Below are 18,571 nucleotides of genomic sequence, written 5' to 3'. Positions count from 1 at the left end.
CAGGACTGAGCCATCCTTCCCCCTGGGGCTGCTGGTGGCTCACTGCCCAGTTGCTCTCCAGGAATTGCCCTCTTCTGAAAAGAGCAGCCATGTCCAACGTCGTGCTCCTTTCCCAGGGAATAACCTACATTCCAAGACTAGTCCACGAAGGGTATAAAGCCCAGACCCTCTCCCCCTAACTTGGGACAATTCTGAAAGATTGTTACCCTCAGATCTCCCTGTGGGGCCGGCTGCAATGCAGTTCACTTTCTCCCAAGAGAAGTGTCGTTCTGCATCCCCGATTCCAGGTGCACTCTCCACCTGCACACAAATCCCAGGGAGCTCAGCCTACGACAGGTGACTTTCCTACTTTGGGTTGACGATATGGTTTGACACATATCTTTAACATTTACTGGAATATCAACTGCATGTAAACAGCTCTCCAGGGGAAAAGTTTGGATTTGTAGACTTTGCCAATTACCATGGTGTAAATACTCCCATCACAACCAATTTCAAATCACCATTTTAAAGTCACTGCATGTGGGATTTGGAAGAAATGTGCAAAATAGGCTCTTAACGGGCTCTAGGACAGCTGATCGCAACCCAATATCCCCACGTTTTGCGTGTATATGTAATTGAAACAAAAGTATCTTGAAGCAATGTCCGTCCTTTACTATAGTGAAATCTAATTTTATTCTTTTTTACCTACTTTAAGCCCATCTAAAGCTACTAAATTCAAAGCCTCGAGTGGGTGGTGACCTGTTAGAAGTTTGAAATGCATTTGTTAGGAGTGTCTTCTCCTTGGTGGAGCAAGTAGCAGCTGCATGCCGGAAGGAAGGGGAATTTGGGGAAGGAATCCTTGTGCCCCTCCAGGGGCCGTGGGGGATCTAATGTTTGTTAATTGGGGTGGGGAGGAAGCAGAGGGCAACATTTTTATTAACACTGCCTCTCTGCAGATTTGGACCCCAAAGGAATTCTATTTAAGTCTTTTCTTACGGTGTCCTGAGCACTGTTTTTCCAAGTGGGGAGGATTAGGTTCCAACAGGAACCGGTTGTCTAGTGGGCTGATGCTGAGGTAAGCAAGGGCCTTCCACCCCCCCCCCCCACTGCCCCCCCCCTCCAATAAAACCCTTGGGTTTTTCTGACACTGTGGATGACAAGTACACGTTCCAGCCAGGAGTTTGTTGCATAAGCCAAGGCATAGCCAGTCATTTATTTATATCCTGGCACAAATTGATGTCGCCTCCCTGCAGACAGCCTAAGGCCTCTGTTGCCTCCGGCGGTGGCCAATTGGCCATGGCAAGACCAAATTCGGCTACAGGCTTATCAAGTGGCTTCTGTGAGCGAGGAAATTTGACATCAGCTGGGACTCCTCATGAACGATCAGAGTCTGGCAACACAGGGCCCACATTCCAGCACCAGCTGCACCCTTAGACAGGACAATTCCAGGGCCCCAACAGGCAGCAAGAATTTAAAGTCCTAAAAGAACAATTTGGGGGTGTTTTGACATTGTGGTCCTGGGGGCCATATAGAAACCTGCACCCTTCCCACTATGGACAATTTGATCTGAGCAGCTCCCAAAGAACCAGGACTGACCTTAGCTAAGCAGGAAAAAGAATTTTTCCTAATCCAATGCCTTCCACCAACAACCGCCGCCCTCCCCTTGACTGTTTGCAACCGGTTGGAGGTGGTGGCCTCCCGGCAAAGCTTCTCTCCCATAGCACCTCTGTTCTGGTTTGCTAGCTGCCAGAATGCAATACACCAGAAACAGAATGGCTTTTAAAAAGGAGAATGTAATAAGTTGCTAGTTTACAGTTCTAAGGCTGAGAAGATGTCCCAATTAAAACAAGTGTATAAACATGTCCAATTTAAGGCATGCAGGGAACGATACGTGGGTTCAAGAAGGCCAATGACGTTTGATGTTTCTCTCTCAGCTGGAGGGCACATGGCGAACATGGTGGCATCTGCTGGCTTTCTCGTGGCTCTACAAAAGGCACTCTCTCCAAAATGTTTCCTCTTTTAAAGGATTCCAGTAAGCAACTCCACCTTCAATGGGTGGAGACACACCTCCACGGAAATCATCTAATCAGAAGTTACTACCCATAATTGGGTGGGTCACATCTCCATGGGAACAATCAAAATGCTCCCACCCAGCAACACTGAATGAGGATTAAAGGACGTGGGTTTTCTGGGGTCCATCACAGATTCAAACCTGCACAGCCTCCTCTAGGTCTTTGAAGATTCCCGGGCTTTAGCATGCCTTTAAAGTGAATTTCCAACCCCCCCTCCCTGGGTTTTATTATAATTAATGACCAGAAAAAACTCTTCTTTCTCCCCCCTTCCCCTTTATCTCTTAAATATGTTTCTTTCCCCTTTAAAAACGCAGTATTTCTTTTAACCCAGGATATGGATGGGCCCGTCTCTAGCAGGGCAGGCCCGGCTTCATCCGTCAACTTGATGGTAAGCCTCTGTTCTCAGCTGGCATGTGAGGCAGATATCAAAGCCAGGACTCGTGTGTGCTCCCAAGCCTTGGGCCCAGGTAGCCACTGTCCACATCCAGCTTTGAGAGGGGGTCACTCCCATGCCTTGTTGGCAAAAATGATTCACAGAATCCCGTGCATGTGTGTACATGTGTGTGTGTACTCACCCTGATAAAACCACAACAGTAGAGGTCTGCACACCTATGGGGACTATCTGTTGTCAGTGTTCAAGTGTCACCTGGGGTAGATGGAAGAAACACATCTGCAGTAGCTCAGGAGCCTTGAATTGAGGACTCGTTTGGTAAATGTGCAGAGAGCTAGGTACTGAGCCACTGTTGTAGTAATCATTGTTTCCAGGTTTTTCACCTAAATTTTGTATGGTGCATGTGCACCAGAGAACACACGCAGATGTCTATAAGGTTAGATGCAAAATAGCAAAAATTCAATATAGTACTTATAAAATGCATGCCTGTGTATGAGTGTGTATGTGTATATGTGTGTGTACACGTCTGCATATGCACAGACTCTATCTAGGACCGGGTTTCCCAACCACAGTAGCAGTGATGTGTGTTATAGGGGGTGTCCTGTGCACTGCAGGATGTGTAGCAGCACCCCTGCTCTCCACCCACCAGATGCCAGTAACATTTTCCCATTGCAACAGCCAAAAAATGTCACCAGACATTGCCACATGTCCCCAGGGGCAGAGTAACTCACAGCTGAGAACCGCTGTTCCGCAAAGACACACACCAAAATGTTAACGGGGAATTTTTCCGGGTGGCAGAATTGGGGGCGGAGGGCATGGGAGTAGAGATAAATGAGAATTTTAACTCATTTTTTTTTCTAAATTCTATAAATTAGATAACTTGACCATATTATTTTAAAAATCTCTAAGCTCCATATTAATTTTGAAATAGAAATGACACATAATACTGCTTACATGACTGTTAATGGATTTTCAAATATCATAATAAAGGGTGAGAATCTGGAAAATACTGGTTTAATTAAATTTGGATTTGGAGTTATACTCTCCTATTCATGAAAAATAAAAAGAGTCAAAGAAGGACACATTATATTAGTATATTATTAAATGAAATAATATTTACCATATTAGTAAAAAGGTCAATCCACAAAGGAGATTCAATAATTATAAACAACAACTGCAGAGCCCCAAAATATGTGAAGCAAACACTGACTTATCTTAAAGAAGAAATAATGCTACAACAACAGAGACTTCAATACACTGGTTCTAAAACTGGATAGAGCATCTAGACCAAAGGTCAGTAAGGGAACAGAGGACTTGAATAGTTCTATATACGACTAGACCTAACAGATAGATGCAGCTCACTGCACCCAGCAACACAAGGCGCCTTCCTCACAACTACACATGGGTCTTCTCCAGGACAGATCACACGTCATACCACAAAACAAGTCTCAGTGAATTTATGAAGACTGAAATTGTATGAAGCATCTCTCTTACCACAAAGAAAAGGAATGAATTATTGATACATGTGCAAGATTTAAGATCTTACCACTTTTAAAATCACACAGGGTCACCATCTAGAGAGGCAGGGTAGTTTAAAAGTTAAGAGCAAGGATTGATTGAATTTGGAGAATTCTGATATTCTTGTAAGCAGTGAAGAGAACCAAATCAATAGGCTGAGCCCTGTGAAGCTTATCCCTGCAAAGAATAAACTAAGCCTATTTAAAATGAGGCCTAGGAGTCACCCCCAGAGAACCTCTTTCATTGCTAGAATGTGGCCTCTCTCTCTTTAAGCCAACTTGGCAGGTGAAGTCACGCTGTCCTTCCTCCCAGGGGTGTAAATCTCCCTGGCTACATGGGACAGGACTTTCTTGGGATGAGCTGGAACCTGGCCTGAAGGAATTGAGAAAGCCTTCTTGACCAAAAGGGGGAAGAGAAAAGGGAGACAAAGTAAAGTTTCAGACGCTGAGAGATTTCAAACAGAGTTGAGAGGTTATCCTGGAGGTTATTATTCTCATGCATTATATAAGATAAATTGGGTAGATGGAGGCACTAGTGGTCAATGAGAGGAAAGGGCAAGGGGTATGGTATGTATGAGTTTTTTCTTATTTCTTTCTATTTTTTTCCTGGGATGATGCAAATGTTCTAAACATGATCATGGTGATGAATACATAACTATGTGATGATACTGTGAGCCTTTGATTGTACACCATGTATGGAATCTATGTGTGTGAAGATTTGTCAATAAAAATATTTAAAAAAAAAAAGAGAGAGAGAGAACAAGGCATGAGCTGTAGCAAGCAGGCCCCTCTCGCCTGTAACTCAGCTTTCACAACCCTTCCTCGTTCTGGCCACCAGCGAGCAGCCAATCACCTCCCTCGAATGTAATCAATTGCCACATTAGAAAGATGCTTCCAGCCATTCTGTCTATAAGCACCTTGTGTCAGCCCCCGATTGGAGTTCAGACTTCCAGAGGCTACTCAACTGAGCCCTCTGGTCATAGACTAATAAAACCTACTTTCTGAAACTTCAGAGCCTCGATCCCGGTTCGTTCTGTTTCCCTGTTCGCGCCTGGTTATGTGCTCCAGTCCTGTTTCCGCGTAACATTCCTGGAGGCTCCTGCAGAGCCCCGTTCCTGGTTTTGCACTACAGAGCCAGGATGCTGGGTGTTAAAGCCTCCTGACTGTGTGGCAAACATAAAGCAAACAGTGATTATGTATCCCTCTCTAGTTGGTCACACTGTGCACTGACAAAAGTTTACTTTGCCAGGGAGAGGGTCTCTTTTGCAAAGCGTACTCATTTAATTCTTGTTTCAGCAAGAGATTGGACTGGGTTGCAGTTTTCTGACAATAAAGCAAGGAAAGTGACTTCCTTGCTTTGCCTCCAGTGGAGATGCCTGCAGTGGGAGGGAAGCCGGGAGGCTGACTCAGATGGTGTGGGAACGGCACAGTGTCCGAGCCTCAGTTTGCATGTCCCGCCAAGGCATCTTCACAAACTCCTCTTTGGAAAGATGCCTGGGGAACAATTAGGGGAAATATGTTCAGGATCATGGCCTGTTATTCTGCCTTTGCTGCGAACACATAGGAGATTGAAAAATTCAGATGTTTGAAAAGTAGCTGGTTGATTCCAGTGCGACCTTGTCATAGGCCAGCCTGGCTGGCCACTTTCTGCAAGAACCCATTGAGATAAGTGAAAGGGTGCAATTGAAACCATGTAAAATACTCCTTCATGGTGACAAAGCCCTGTGACGATGTTTTGGGATAGAAGTTCCAGGTGGGCCCATGGTCCTCTGGCCATCTCAGAAGATCCCGCTCGGTTCAGAGTCCTGCAGGTTGGACCCAGAAAGGACCTCTCCTGCCCAATGTGGAGCCAGCTACAGCAAAAACGTGCCTCTGCGGGGGCTCCAGATTCCATCTCTGAGCCATGGGGAGTATTTGCCAGCTGAGCTTGATCAGAAACAAAGGGAAGACCTGAGGGTGTAAAGTCTGCAGGGCTTGGATTCCTCAACCAATAGTATTTGGTTTTTCTGCACCTTAAAATTGCACTGCCTGGGGGAGGGAGGACTGAAACAGGCATACAGGGTGAGGTCTCTGCTCTGAGCCACTGATGACTACCCCAAATTCTGTCCTTTCCTTGAGGCCCAGTTCTGTCCTGCTCTATAGAGAAACCTGGCCTACTTAGTTACCTTGCCAAACGAGAATGCAAACTCCTAAGTGTAACCTGCCAGAGATCACTCAGCAGGGATAGTTTAGATTCTGGATTTGGATCAGTCTGAGCCAGAGAACACAGCTCCCTAAGCCTCTGTCTCTTCACCTGTGAAACAGAGCTAATACCTACAGAAATGAGCCTGTTTTTTGTGGTGGGCAGTGAGGAGGACAGAGGACCTGAGTGGAAACAAGGCTGGAATCCAAATAAAGTCCATAGCTTGGTTAATAGCAGTGCACCAATGTCAATTCCTTAGTTCTGACATAGGTACCGTGGTGATGTGACCTTTGCCCCTAAGGCTGGGGCAAGACTGGTGAAGCATGAATGGGAACTGGCACCTGCCTTTGCACTCCAGCCCACACATGATGCTCAGGCTGGCAGCATGCATCGGGATCATGGGCTTCATGTTGGGTTCGTGCCCCAGCCCTGCCACTCACCAGCTGGAATTTCTTGAGAAAAAAGAGGATGAGGAAGTTCTTTGACCTTTCAACTGAGTTTCCCTATCTGCAAAATGATACAGAGCCTACCTAGTGGAGTTCTAAAGAATTAAATGCCATTAAATGAAGTATTCACATAACGCTGCCCCATAACTGTCTTTTTAGAATCTATCACCGAAAACTCTGCCTTCTGCAGTGGCTATTTGCCCATCAAACCTCACAATTTAGAATCCCAAAGACAGGTCAGATGCAGTCTTCTAATCCAGCCATCACACTGTTGGAGCTGTGGGTAGCTAGAGCATCTCTAGTCCACGCCTCTCAAGAGTTTCCCAAAATGCACCTGACACCCAGGCAGAGCCTGGCATCCTCCCTTCATCCCAGCATGGCTGAGTTTCTCTCCCACGTCCAGTTCCACTGCACATGGTCATCAGACTGCAGCACAGTTCTGATGACACCGAAAGAAACTTCCAGGCGGAGCATTTCTCTTGCTAGCCTAAGCCATGGACCCTGAATTAACCCAATCCAGAGCCCTCTCAGAAGTGAAAAATGATCTTCCTTTTAGCCTTTTATTGTAATGGGAAGAAATAACCTCAATGCCCAGCAAGAGGGGATGATTTATATATTGGTATTCCCCCACTAGGGGCAACTCTGTAGCAGCTAGAAATGAATGAGGCAGATCAATATGTACCAATATGTAATGATCTCCAACAATGTTAGGTGAAAAACCATTAGACAATGAACAGTACTTTACAATTTTTGATGAAAAAAATCCGAGGTGTATATTTTTTAAGCATATATATTGGAAAATACATAGGAAAATGTCTAGAAGAGTGCTTGCCAATGAATTTTCTGCAATGGTAGAAATGTTGTTTTTCTGTGCTGCCCAATACAGTAGCTACTGGCCACATGGACTATTGAGCACTTGGGATGTGGCCAATGTGATAGAGAAACTGAATGTTACTTGAATTTCAACCCACTTAAATTGAACTACCCACTTACGGCTGGTGGCTACAATATTAGACACTGTTGGTCTAGAAGGCCTCAGACCAAACCTAATAGTGGCCTTGGGGCAGAAGGACAGGTATCTAAGGGCACTCCTATATTTTTATATGCTTCATTATGATTTGACTTACTAAGCAATTATAAATAGTTCTGTCATGTTAGATGAAAAATTAATATAGTTCTGAATGCAATATGGTGCCAGGATTGGATCTTGGAACAGAAAAAGGACATCAGTTGGAAACCCTGCTAAATCCAGATACAGTCCATAGTTTAGTTAACAGCAATGGGCTAATTACTGATACAACACCAAATTGTGCCATCATGTAAGACGGAAACATTGAGGAAATGTTGGGAAAGGGTTTCTGGAAGCTCACTGTACACTCTTTGCAATTTTTCTGTAAACCTAAAATTTTTCCAAAATAAAAAGTTTATTTAAAAGGTTAATACTCATGTAACTATTTGGTGCTAGATTGTCAGAGGTCCTCAAGACCACCCAAAGTTCCTTGGTTCATTAGGAGGACTCCCAGGACTCAGCACATCATCATATGGCTCTAGCTTTTACAGTGAAAGCAAAATTGGCTTTCAATTTTGGAGAGAGGTGCATGGGCAAAGTCCAGGAGAAACCAGGTACAAGCTTCTAAGGGTCCTGCCCCAGTGGGGTCTCCCAGGCATGCCTAGTTCCTCCAGAAACAGGCTGTGACGATACATGTAGCGTGTCCACCAGGGAAGCTCAACAAACGCAGTGCCCAGAGCTTATATTGGGGGCTGCTCACGTGAGCACTGCCTCTCATATACTGAGATCCCCTACTGCAGGGAGCCAGTGCTCAGCATAAACCCATTGCTTGCATGAACAGCTCACACACACTGAGTCATACTCACTACGGAATGGTGGGGACCCTTCCCAAATTCAAATTCCCAGATGGCAGTCAAAGGCCACCACTGCAAGCTTTCAAGGATGACAGTCTCAGGCTGACTGTGCTAACTTTTTTCCTGAACACGGGTGTCTACCTAGATTTAAAAAAGAAAAAATTACACAGTAACCATAACTTCTCTGATTAAAGAACACACACTTAGGAGTTTGTTGGCTCAGTGTGTTCGGCCTGACAAGCATGCTGGTGGTCTGACCACCCCCCCTCTCGGCCACCCCGAGACGGATTCCTTGGCCTCGTGCTGGGACCAAAGACGCTTCTGTCTGGTGGCCCAGCTTCTACGAAAGTACGCAGCTGGAGCCGATAGTTCTTTAAGGTCCCCTTCGGCTCATTTGGAATCTATCTCAAATTATGAAAAAGTCACGGACAAATGGCCCCGCGTTCATCACCCAATGTGATCTGCATGGTGAATCATCATGGTGGAGAGAAAAGAGATTTTTCCCTATTTCTGCCTTAAAGATAAAGAGGTTGGGACTTTTCTTCATCTGTTTCAGTTTTGGATCACAGCTAGAGGCCAGGATTTTGTTTCCAGCCTGACATGAGTGTCTGAGGGCTTCTTACGTGCCAGGCCCTGTTCTAAGGGGCAGAAGGCAGACAAGGTCCCTGCCCTTGTACAGTGACATTTTCACAGAGCCATTTAAACCAGACATCCTGGAGTCCAACAAACCCTTGTTCTATGCCCCCTTTCACTGCATCCTAGCTGTAAGTATTTGGGGAAAGCCTGCCTCATAAGCTTCTCTGAGCCTCCATTTTCCAAACTCTAAAATGTATGAAATGGAGTTCACAGAATTGGGGTAAGAAGTAAGCTTGTCATAAAGAATGAATGCTTTAATTTCTAACATTAGCCTCAAAACAATGCACCGATGATCAACCTAAACCAAGGACAAGTCTGGAATCTCTGCTCTGGTCCCTGTTTTGTCATCTGATAAAGGTTCGTAAGCACGGAGTAAACTGCTTGGTCCGAAAGACCAGAAGGTAATATGTTCCCAAGAGCCATAGGGAATATTGCGATAAATACATGTATCTATTGCATGAGAAGCATCACGTGACTGAGCTGGGCTACCAACGTCTGCAGGCCCATCTGAGCTGGGACCAGCAGGCAAAGCCGAGGTGCTCTGACTACACGGGACCCTCTGGGTTGGCAGGGCTGGCAGCCCCCACCCCAGCCTCTGGTCACGTGACATCTGTGCCTTCCTAAGCCCTGCTCCTGACGGGATTAAATACCGGCTGTTTAATCAAAACCGCACCACAGCTTTCTAACCCAGTGAACACCTCTCCCACCATCAGCCTTCCCCCTCTGCCAAGGAACTGTGGTGTTGGGGGTCTTGGGGGGATCTGTTTCTACATGGTCAAAACGCACCCGTTCTCTGAAGTTTCCATCTCTGCACAAGCCAGCCGGTCCCTCCGAGGGCCTGAGAGAGAAGACAGATTGCTGAGGATCACCTGTCTGGTCCCATTTCCCAAGGGAGCTACTGGCCAGTCCCCAGCTCTGCTACCTTCTGCAGGAATATTCCAAACTCAGATTAGATAAAGGGTGTGAGTGAAGAAGCGCAAGATGCGCGAGATGCATTTGCTTCCATGCTTTCTGGAATGCATGGGAGAGGAGCATGAAGAGGCACTTTTGCTACAAATAATAAGGAAATAACAATAATGATACAGTTGATTGATGTCAACTCAGCTGCCTTAATGCCCGCCTGTCCTGTTCACCAGTAACGGTGCGGGGGGGCGGCTCACAGGGGCACCCAGGATAGGGGGAAGTAGGCTCCAGCTTCCAAGTACTCAAGTCACAAATTCCAGCAACCCCTCCAGCTCTGGAAGACCCCCTGCCCCACTCCAGGGTGGCCTGCACAGTCTCTGGGGGCTGCCGGACCACCACCTTCTCTGCTGCCTCAGAGTACACAGGGAGGTCAGCACTTGACCTCTCTCTGCCCTCAGGAGCAGCCTCGCCTCAAATGCTCATTTCTGGGAGAGCCCCACTTTCTCCTGTATCCAGATGGCTCTCAAGGCCAGGTAGGCACCATCTGGCTGGCCCATGGCCCCTCCTGGAAAAGTAAATGGGCTGGCTGAGTCACATCCTCTCTGAAACCCAGGAGGACACTCGTCCCCGCCCCATCCACAGACCTGGGTGTCTTCCCGTTGGGCTGCTGCAGCACTTACGGCACAGTGCTCTCTTTCTCCCACCTGCTTGTCTGTTTCCCAAAGTGCCCTGCCCAGGGTTGTACAGCACGAAGCAGCCCACATACTGCAAATGAACTGTCTTGGAAGATTTCTGAATATGGGAGACAATTTAATGCTGGTGAGCCTCCGAAGACCTACTAGGTGCCCCCTTGCAACGTTATGCTATGTAATCCTTTCACCTCTCTGAACCTCAGTTTCCTCATCTGTAAAATGGGGATAACCGTGTACCCATTCTTAGGGTCGTTCCGAGGATTGAATGAGTTAATTCTGTATCAAGCACCAAAATCAGTGCCTGGGACATTGCTTTGTAAGTATTGTTTAATAAATAAAATGCCGTTTTACTCTCACAAGAACTCCATGGAGGAAGCCACTGTCCTCTTACTGATGAGGAAATAAGCAAGTTGATCTCTTTGTGCTTCAAACAACCGGCAAGTGGCACCTTAGAATTTAGAGCCTGGGCAGTTGGGCTCTAGGCTGTCTGCATATCAGGATTCAAATCGTGGCTGACTCGGTGGTGATTTTCTACAAAATGGTTTCGCCCTTTGAACACGATAATTTTGTATTGTGCAGCCTAACCTTAACACTGTCTGTTTGAATTACCACCTTCTTAAGCATCCAATTTCACCCAGTCTGTGCTCAAATTAAAACAGATCATAAAGTAATGCTTTGTGCTTTCTACCGGTTAATTAAGACATAGGGGATGGAGAGGGTGAGCTGGTATTTCCGAAAAATGAATCATGCGTATCCCATGGTGCCCTTAGCTGACTGTCACAGTACCCAGTTTCGAATGATCAACATTTATGTGGAACATTCTATATGTCAAGTACTCAAGGTTCTTTCCCTGAGCCTCAGTTTCCCCAGTTGTCATAAGGAGGGCAGTGTGTTCAGGACCACACAAGTTCACTTGCCTGTGAGGAGCCTAGCAAAGAAATGTCAGAGGTGGAATGTGACCCTGAGCCTTCTGGCTCCTGGGTCTGTGCCTGGAGCCGGGGCCCCTTCGGAACCAGCCGAACCTTGGTGGGCGCTCTCCGTGGCCGTCTCTTCCCTGAAAGCCAAGTGCAGCCCGGGGGCCCCGGCAAGATGGGAGCATGCAGCAGCGGAGGGGGCAGCGTGTTTCTTATTCCTGCCCGGCCCTCTGCGGTGGGGGAGGCTGAGTTCGTTCGCTAAGGACATTGAGTAATAAGTGGGGAAAGGCCCGCTCTGGTTCCCAAATAAACAGGCTCGTGAGTGATGAGGGTGCCCCTTGTCCCCGCCCCGCCCCGGGCGCTGCCACGTTTCTTACACAACGGGGAGTAAACACCACCAGGACCCACTTCAAAAGGCTCCCCGGGGAGCCGGGTGGGGGCAGCTGCCGCTGATGGAACCAACGTGCTGCTTGGGGGCCGGGCCCTCCGGCCCGGGCTGGGGGCTCCGGGAACAGACGCCCGAGCTGCGCAAATTCATCACGGGAGGCCTCAAGGGCCCCGAGCCCCAGCGGAGGAAAAATAAATAATTCCCTTATCTCTGATGAATTTTTGCCTTTGATCTCATCCCCTCACCCCATCTCTCCCTCTCTCTCTCTCTCTCCTCTCTCTTTCTCCCTCTCTCTCTCTCTTCTCTCTCCTTCTCTCTCTCTCTCCCTCCCTCTCCTTCCACCCCACGTTCTCCCCACCCCCTCCCCTGAATTTTCTCTCCCCACAACCTCTTTTTTTAAACCTTCCCTCCCCATGCTTTGATTTATGCCCCCCATCCGCTCCGAAAGGCTGACGTCCCCTGATGGATTGGCGGGGCTGCTCAGGGGCGGGGGAGGCTGGGAGGGTTCCCTCCAGACGGGGAGGGGGCCTGGCTCCTGTGAGAGGGCCTGTGTAGACGCATATTGCTGCAGGTATACCCAAGTACCTAGAGCGCAGGCTGCCTCTCCTTCCACCTCTTTGTGTTTATACCGACACAAGGAAACTCTCCTGCCCTCTCCTCAAGTAAGGACTATTCACTCAAAAGATTTAGTACTTCCCAGGTGCAAGGCACAGGAATCTTGGGGTGACTGCATTCATAGCCTCAAGGCAGTACTCTGTGGACCCTCTCTGTCCAATCAGGGCAGAATTGCGTCAAGATCCCAGGCTCCAGGGACAGACTGCCTGTGTTCAAATTCTAGCTCTAATTCACTGGCCATGTGACCTTTAATTTAATAAAGCTTCTCAATCTCTCTCTGCCCCCGTTTCCTCACACATAAAATAGAGTAATAGAATGCACAACATGGGATTAAGCGAGTGAATATGGAAGGCAAGCAATAGCAACTATCAGTTGCCAAGCGCATCATAACCAGCTGTTGGCTGGGGAGACAGACAGAGTAATGAACCCCAGAGGTAGATAATGGAAGCCTATAAACCAACTGGATGCTTCACAGCAGGCTGCATGGATATTAAAGTGGCAGGAATAGCATGCGCAAAGGTCCTGGGGCTGAAGCATTCAAGGAATTACAAAACAGTATTAATTGAACTTAGAAATTCAAGGGGTGGGAAGAGTGGTACTCATAGAGGGGCTGGTAGCAGTAGTTGGTGCAGAACCCTATAGGACAAGTTTAGGAATTCGATCTTTAGCCAGATGGCAATGGTGAGCCCTAGGGGCTTAAAGTGGGGGAGTGATGAGATGTGTGTGCCTGAGAGCAGGAAGTAGACTGGAGGCCAGAAAAGTGGTTAGAAGGTTGTTGTTTATAGATAAGGGACAATTGATGGTGGTGGCTTGGATGGGGGCAGGGGCGGCTGTTCCTCTTACTCTCCATAACAAACAGGAGGGCTTGGGGGAAGGAACCAGACTGTATCTGACTGAATTTAGGACATGGCAGAGTCAAGGCAGCCACCCAAGTTTGTGAGCAACTGGGTGGTTGGTGGTGCCATGGGCTGCAGTGGGGAAGGCTGCTGGTGTCTTGTGTTTGATTTGCCAAGCAGAGGAGACCCTCAGAGCAGCTGACCTCACCTCTCATACCTAAGCAGAAAAAGTTTGAAGCCAGAGCTAATGAAGGGGACGGGTGTCAGGGCAAGCAGGTGGCTGGGCTCCCTGAGTCAGGGCCACTTCAAGCACCTGAACACAACTGAAGGAAATCATGATGATGATAACTCAGGGTTCCAGAATCTTCCAGCACACTGGGGGGGTTTAAAAGCTACTGATGCCTGACTCCCATGCCCAGACATCCTGATTCAATCTGTACAAGGTGTTACCTGGGTCTCAGAATTTTTTAAACTTCCCCAGTTGATTCTAACAATTATCAAAAATTGGGAACCATTCTTATGAATAGTCACGTTAGTCCTGTACCAGGCATTGTGCTAAGCAGATTACTTATCCTAACCATCACGACAACCTCTCTGAAGGTCTGCTTCCTCACCTGTATGCTGGAAACAGGTTTGCCGACATCATAAGGTGCTTGGCTGGCGGTACCCAAGGAGAGATGCAAGGACTGGCAGGAAACATAGTCAAAGGAAGTCGTGCCCCTGGCGTGGATTTTATCGAAATCACTTCTAAATCCTTAATGCCTTAATTTGGCTGTTTGGTACCACTGAAGACACAGAACCAGACTGTTTTCCGCCAAGGACTCCCTCTTGGTCACTATATTCTTCCTTGCTAGACCAGCCTTCAAATTCTGGCTACCCTGTGCCCTTCCCTGCTCTAGAATTTACCACGACTGTAAGGTCTGGCTTTTTGTAGTATTCTAGGAAATGAAGATGATACAACTTATCCATTTTCCTCTCAGCATTCAGTGGTTCAGCTATGATGAGCGGCCACTTAGATGGGCCTCCCGGTGCATCCTGGGCTGGGCCTCCCGGTGCATCCTGGGCTGGGCCTCCCGGTGCATCCTGGGCTGGGCCTCCAGGTGCATCCTGGGCTGGGCCTCCAGGTGCATCCTGGGCTGGGCCTCCAGGTGCATCCTGGGTTGGGCCTCCAGGTGCATCCTGGGTTGGGCCTCCTGGTGCATTCTGGGATGGGCCTCCAGGTGCATCCTGGGTTGGGCCTCCTGGTGCATTCTGGGATGGGCCTCCCGGTGCATCCTGGGTTGGGCCTCCTGGTGCATTCTGGGATGGGCCTCCCGTTGCATCCCGGGATGGGCCTCCTGGTGCTAGGAGAGGAATTTCTGGGGCATGGTGCATATGGATCTTCACTTTGGTTGTAGTGAGTGATGCCAAACCAGTTTCCAAAGGGGTTGGGACGCTCCCACCTCAGTGCACGTGAACTCCTGCTGGCCCACACCTCTGCTAACACCTATGTGCCTGGATGCGAAGGTTTCCCACATCCCAGCCTGCCCTGTGCTCTGATGCCTCTCCCTTTTCACCCGTATACATTCCTTTCTTTTGTGTTCTTCCTTGAATCCTGCATCTGACCCTGTCAGGGAGAGGGTGGTAGAATCCCCATTTCAAGGACGAACTGCCTGAAGCTCACCCAGGTCACACTGGTAGCAGGGGCGGGGGGTGGGGTGTCAGCGTGGATCCAGGCTGTTCCCACCTCGCACTTGGGAAGCACCTCCCTCCAAGGGTCACGGTTTTCCCAGCTCTGTAAGACTGCCTCTGTGTCCTCCAGAGTGTACAGCACCAGGACAGTTAGGAATAAGCTTTCTTACAGGAGCTTGGCTCAGCTCCGCAGATTTCTGGTTTTGTGGTTTTCTGGCTTCGGTAACTCCGAACCATTGCAAGGCTGGTCTCATACGTGGGGATCTTCAGGGGCTGCAGAGACATTAACTTCAGGATCAGATTGCCTAGTTCAGGGCCTGCTGCCACTATTTGCTAGTCATGTGACCTTGGGCAAGTTTCTCAACCTTTCTGGACCTCAGCCCCTCTGTCTGAAAAACGAGGATCAAAGCAGCTCCCTGGTAGGGTCATCAGGCAGATCACGTAAGAGCATGGCACGTGGTACACGGTCAAAGGTCAGACGCTTTTGTTAGGACCTTTGGAACACCTCCCCCCCACCCCAAAAAGCTACGTTTGAGAAAGTTAACCTAGTTCCAGTAATTATGAGTGAACGTTGAAGAATTTTCATTCTGAATAACTTGGGTCCACAGCCAGAGTTCCAAAGGGAATTCGACGTGTGTGTGTGTGTGTGTGTGTGTGTGTGTGTGTGTGTGTGTTGGGGTGAAAAGGAGGCTCCACTAAGGGTTGCTGGCAGGGTCAGCTAAGGGACCCCTGTGATTAGAGCATGGCCTGTTCTCGCCATGGTCACCCCCATATCCACGTTTCCTGCCTGCAAGCCCATCAACCAAGAAGAAATCTTAAATGGACAATATTCCAAACAAAGCATAAAATAAGTCCAATTAAAGAGAGGATCAAAACCCCAAAAGGTTAAAATAACAAGATTAGTGTAAATCAGCTCCCTGAGACCCCACACTAGAGGCTGCCACAGCAGCCTGCACTCCGTCCCTAGAACGAGGAGGAGCTGACACCTGCACGTCAGAGCTCCCGGGGTGCACGGAACAGGGAGAAAGTACAGACCGGGTCTGCCCTACTCAGGGCTGCAGCCCAGGGACATAGCTTGCACCCAGTAAGCCTGTTCCCTTTTCCTGCTCACATTTTTATTCATTGAAACCCCTAAAGCAAAAACCTCAAATGAGAGGATAAGATAAAGGTTAAAAATCTACATAAGCTAAGAGGGTAAATGGCATCATGATGGTGTGAAATAACGAGAAAATAGGTGAAACTATTATGAAGTCAAACTGGAAAATTAAAAACTCAAGCAAAATCAGCTAAAATGAAATATGGCATCAACTGTGCTCTCTTACTTCTCTGTGTCATTGGCCCTCTATGCTCAGAGGGCTGGATGTCTCCACGCTGAGGCGGCCTGATGCCAACAGGAAGAAACTTGCCCACCTGTCTTCCTCTAGGTAGGCATTACTGGCGAGAGGCCATTGAACAGCCTTTTTCCTTATTTCCCACGAAACGGGACCCTAGACCTCCCCCTGGGATGAGCGTAGGGGCCAAGCTTCCAAACCTGCCTTCTCCTGGCAAATTTCCCTCCAACCAAAAAACAGGTTTGTGCCCCTAATTCCCAAGCACAGTTTCCTGGCTGCAACCTCCCTTTGGTAAAACCTTTCTTTCCCTCTGCTTGGCTACAGTAGTGGTAGCCTGCTATGCTGATTCATGTATTGCTCCAAGGATAATTTTCCACCTAAACAGTTTGCACCAGCCCCAAAATGCCTCTGACAGTTTCTAGGGTAATGTGGGGGGGTCTGGACTGGCCAGGGTAGGGAGGGAAGGGAGAAACTTGAGTTGGCATTTTGTTCCAGAGGATCTGCCTCAGTTGAGACTCCAGACTCATTCGTCCATAAGCACCAGCCGCCCGCACGGGAGAAAGACCCACAGTGCTGGGGTGCAGCTGACCCTGCTCTGCCTGAGAAGGGGGGCAGTGCAGCAGTCAAGATCACGGGTGACCGACGCCTGTGAACAGAACTGGTTTCTACCACTTAGCAGCAGTTTGACATTCCTTATCCATGGAGTCCGCCTTTGTGAATTTTCCTACCCATTGAAACTTATTTGTAACCCCAAAATCATTATTCATGGTGCTTTCACGGTCATTTGCAGAGAAGCACAGGCTGCAACGAAAAACTTGTGTCCCCTAGCCCACATGTCCCCAGCTGAGGCTGAATATGGCAATACTCCGGTTTTCTCCTTCCAGCTCTCATACTGTCGGCAGGTGTCCTTTCAACCGTATGTTTAATGCCACGTTTTTCACATTTTTACGCTGCTTCTTGGTGGTTTTGCTGCTTAAATGCCCGCCCCCACCCCCTGCCCCCAGCATAGCGTTCCTAAGTGCAGGGAGGCTGTGATGTGCCTTTTGGAAAAAATATGCTTCATTCAGGCATGAGTTATAGGGCTCTTGTCTGTGAGTTCAATGTTAATGAATCAACTATATGCAATAAATAAGGCATCTCTAAACAGAAACACACAAGGTCAAGGCTGTGTATTGGTTGAGGAGGATGTTGGGGGCAGAGGCACGCAGGGTCCCAGCCCTGTATTTCTCCCGGGAGCGATGGTTCTGCATTTGCTGAGTCAGTGCTGCTGGTGGCTTACAGAACACGATTACCAACAAGACTCTATTTGTACTGTATGAACCCGAGCCTTAGTTCATCTTCTGTAAAATGGGAATAATAGCATCAATTTCATGGAGCTGCCAGGATTTATTAAATTAATATAAGATAAAGGGCTTTCTTTGACTTCTATGAGCCAGACACTGTTTAGTATTAGCTGCTATGAGATTACTGTCCGCCTGTGCTCAACGCTTCCCACTGTGTGACTTGAAAACTAAAGTGAGATACTCAGGATCTTATGAAAAGAAGAGACTATCTCTCTCCAGCCAACACAACAAGCAAACTCACCACCCTCCCCCTGTCTATGTGGGGCATGACTCCCAGGGGTGTGGACCTTCCTGGCAACATGGGACAGAAATCCTAGAATGAGCTGAGACTCAGCATCAAGGGATTGAGAAAACCTTTTCGACCAAAAGGGGGGAGAGTGAAATGAGACAAAGTAATGGCTGAGAGATTCCAGACAGAGGTTATTCTTACCCATTAAGTAGATATCACCTTGTTATTCAAGATGTAATGGAGAGGCTGGAGGGAACTGCCTGAAAATGTAGAGCCGTGTTCCAGTAGCCATGTTTCTTGAAGATGGTTGTATAATGATACAGCTTTCACAGTGTGACTGTGTGATTGTGAAAACCTTGTGTCTGATGCTCCTTTTATCTACCTTGTCAACAGATGAATAGAACATATGGAATAAAAATGAATAATAGGGGGAGCAAATGTTAAAATAAATTTAGACTGAAATGGTAGTAATCAATGAAAGGGAGGGGTAAGGGGTATGGTATGTATAAATTTTTTTTCTGTTTTTATTTTATTTCTTTTTCTGAATAGATGCAAATGTTCCA

The 18,571-nt window shown here is 47.8% G+C and overlaps 1 long non-coding RNA gene across 3 annotated transcripts; it reads right to left on the bottom strand.

Annotated features, from left to right (window-relative positions):
- Nucleotides 1-1,134: 1,134 nt before the first annotated feature.
- LOC143683660 (uncharacterized) lies at nt 1,135-14,520 on the bottom strand. Of its 3 annotated transcripts, none has more exons than XR_013175573.1 (3): nt 14,049-14,520; nt 8,463-9,924; nt 1,135-1,458 (listed from the first exon to the last, which is right to left on the bottom strand). It is a non-coding gene; the product is annotated as an uncharacterized LOC143683660 (long non-coding RNA). The 3 variants fall into 3 exon arrangements; XR_013175574.1 differs by having other exon boundaries at nt 9,873-9,924; XR_013175575.1 differs by lacking the exon at nt 1,135-1,458 and having other exon boundaries at nt 4,462-8,591; nt 9,873-9,924.
- Between the last annotated feature and the right edge of the window lie 4,051 nt (nt 14,521-18,571).

The sequence above is a fragment of the Tamandua tetradactyla genome, chromosome 5 (genome assembly GCF_023851605.1).
Source record: "Tamandua tetradactyla isolate mTamTet1 chromosome 5, mTamTet1.pri, whole genome shotgun sequence".
Lineage (NCBI taxonomy): Eukaryota > Metazoa > Chordata > Mammalia > Pilosa > Myrmecophagidae > Tamandua > Tamandua tetradactyla.
This window is presented reverse-complemented; position numbering and strand designations above follow the sequence as displayed.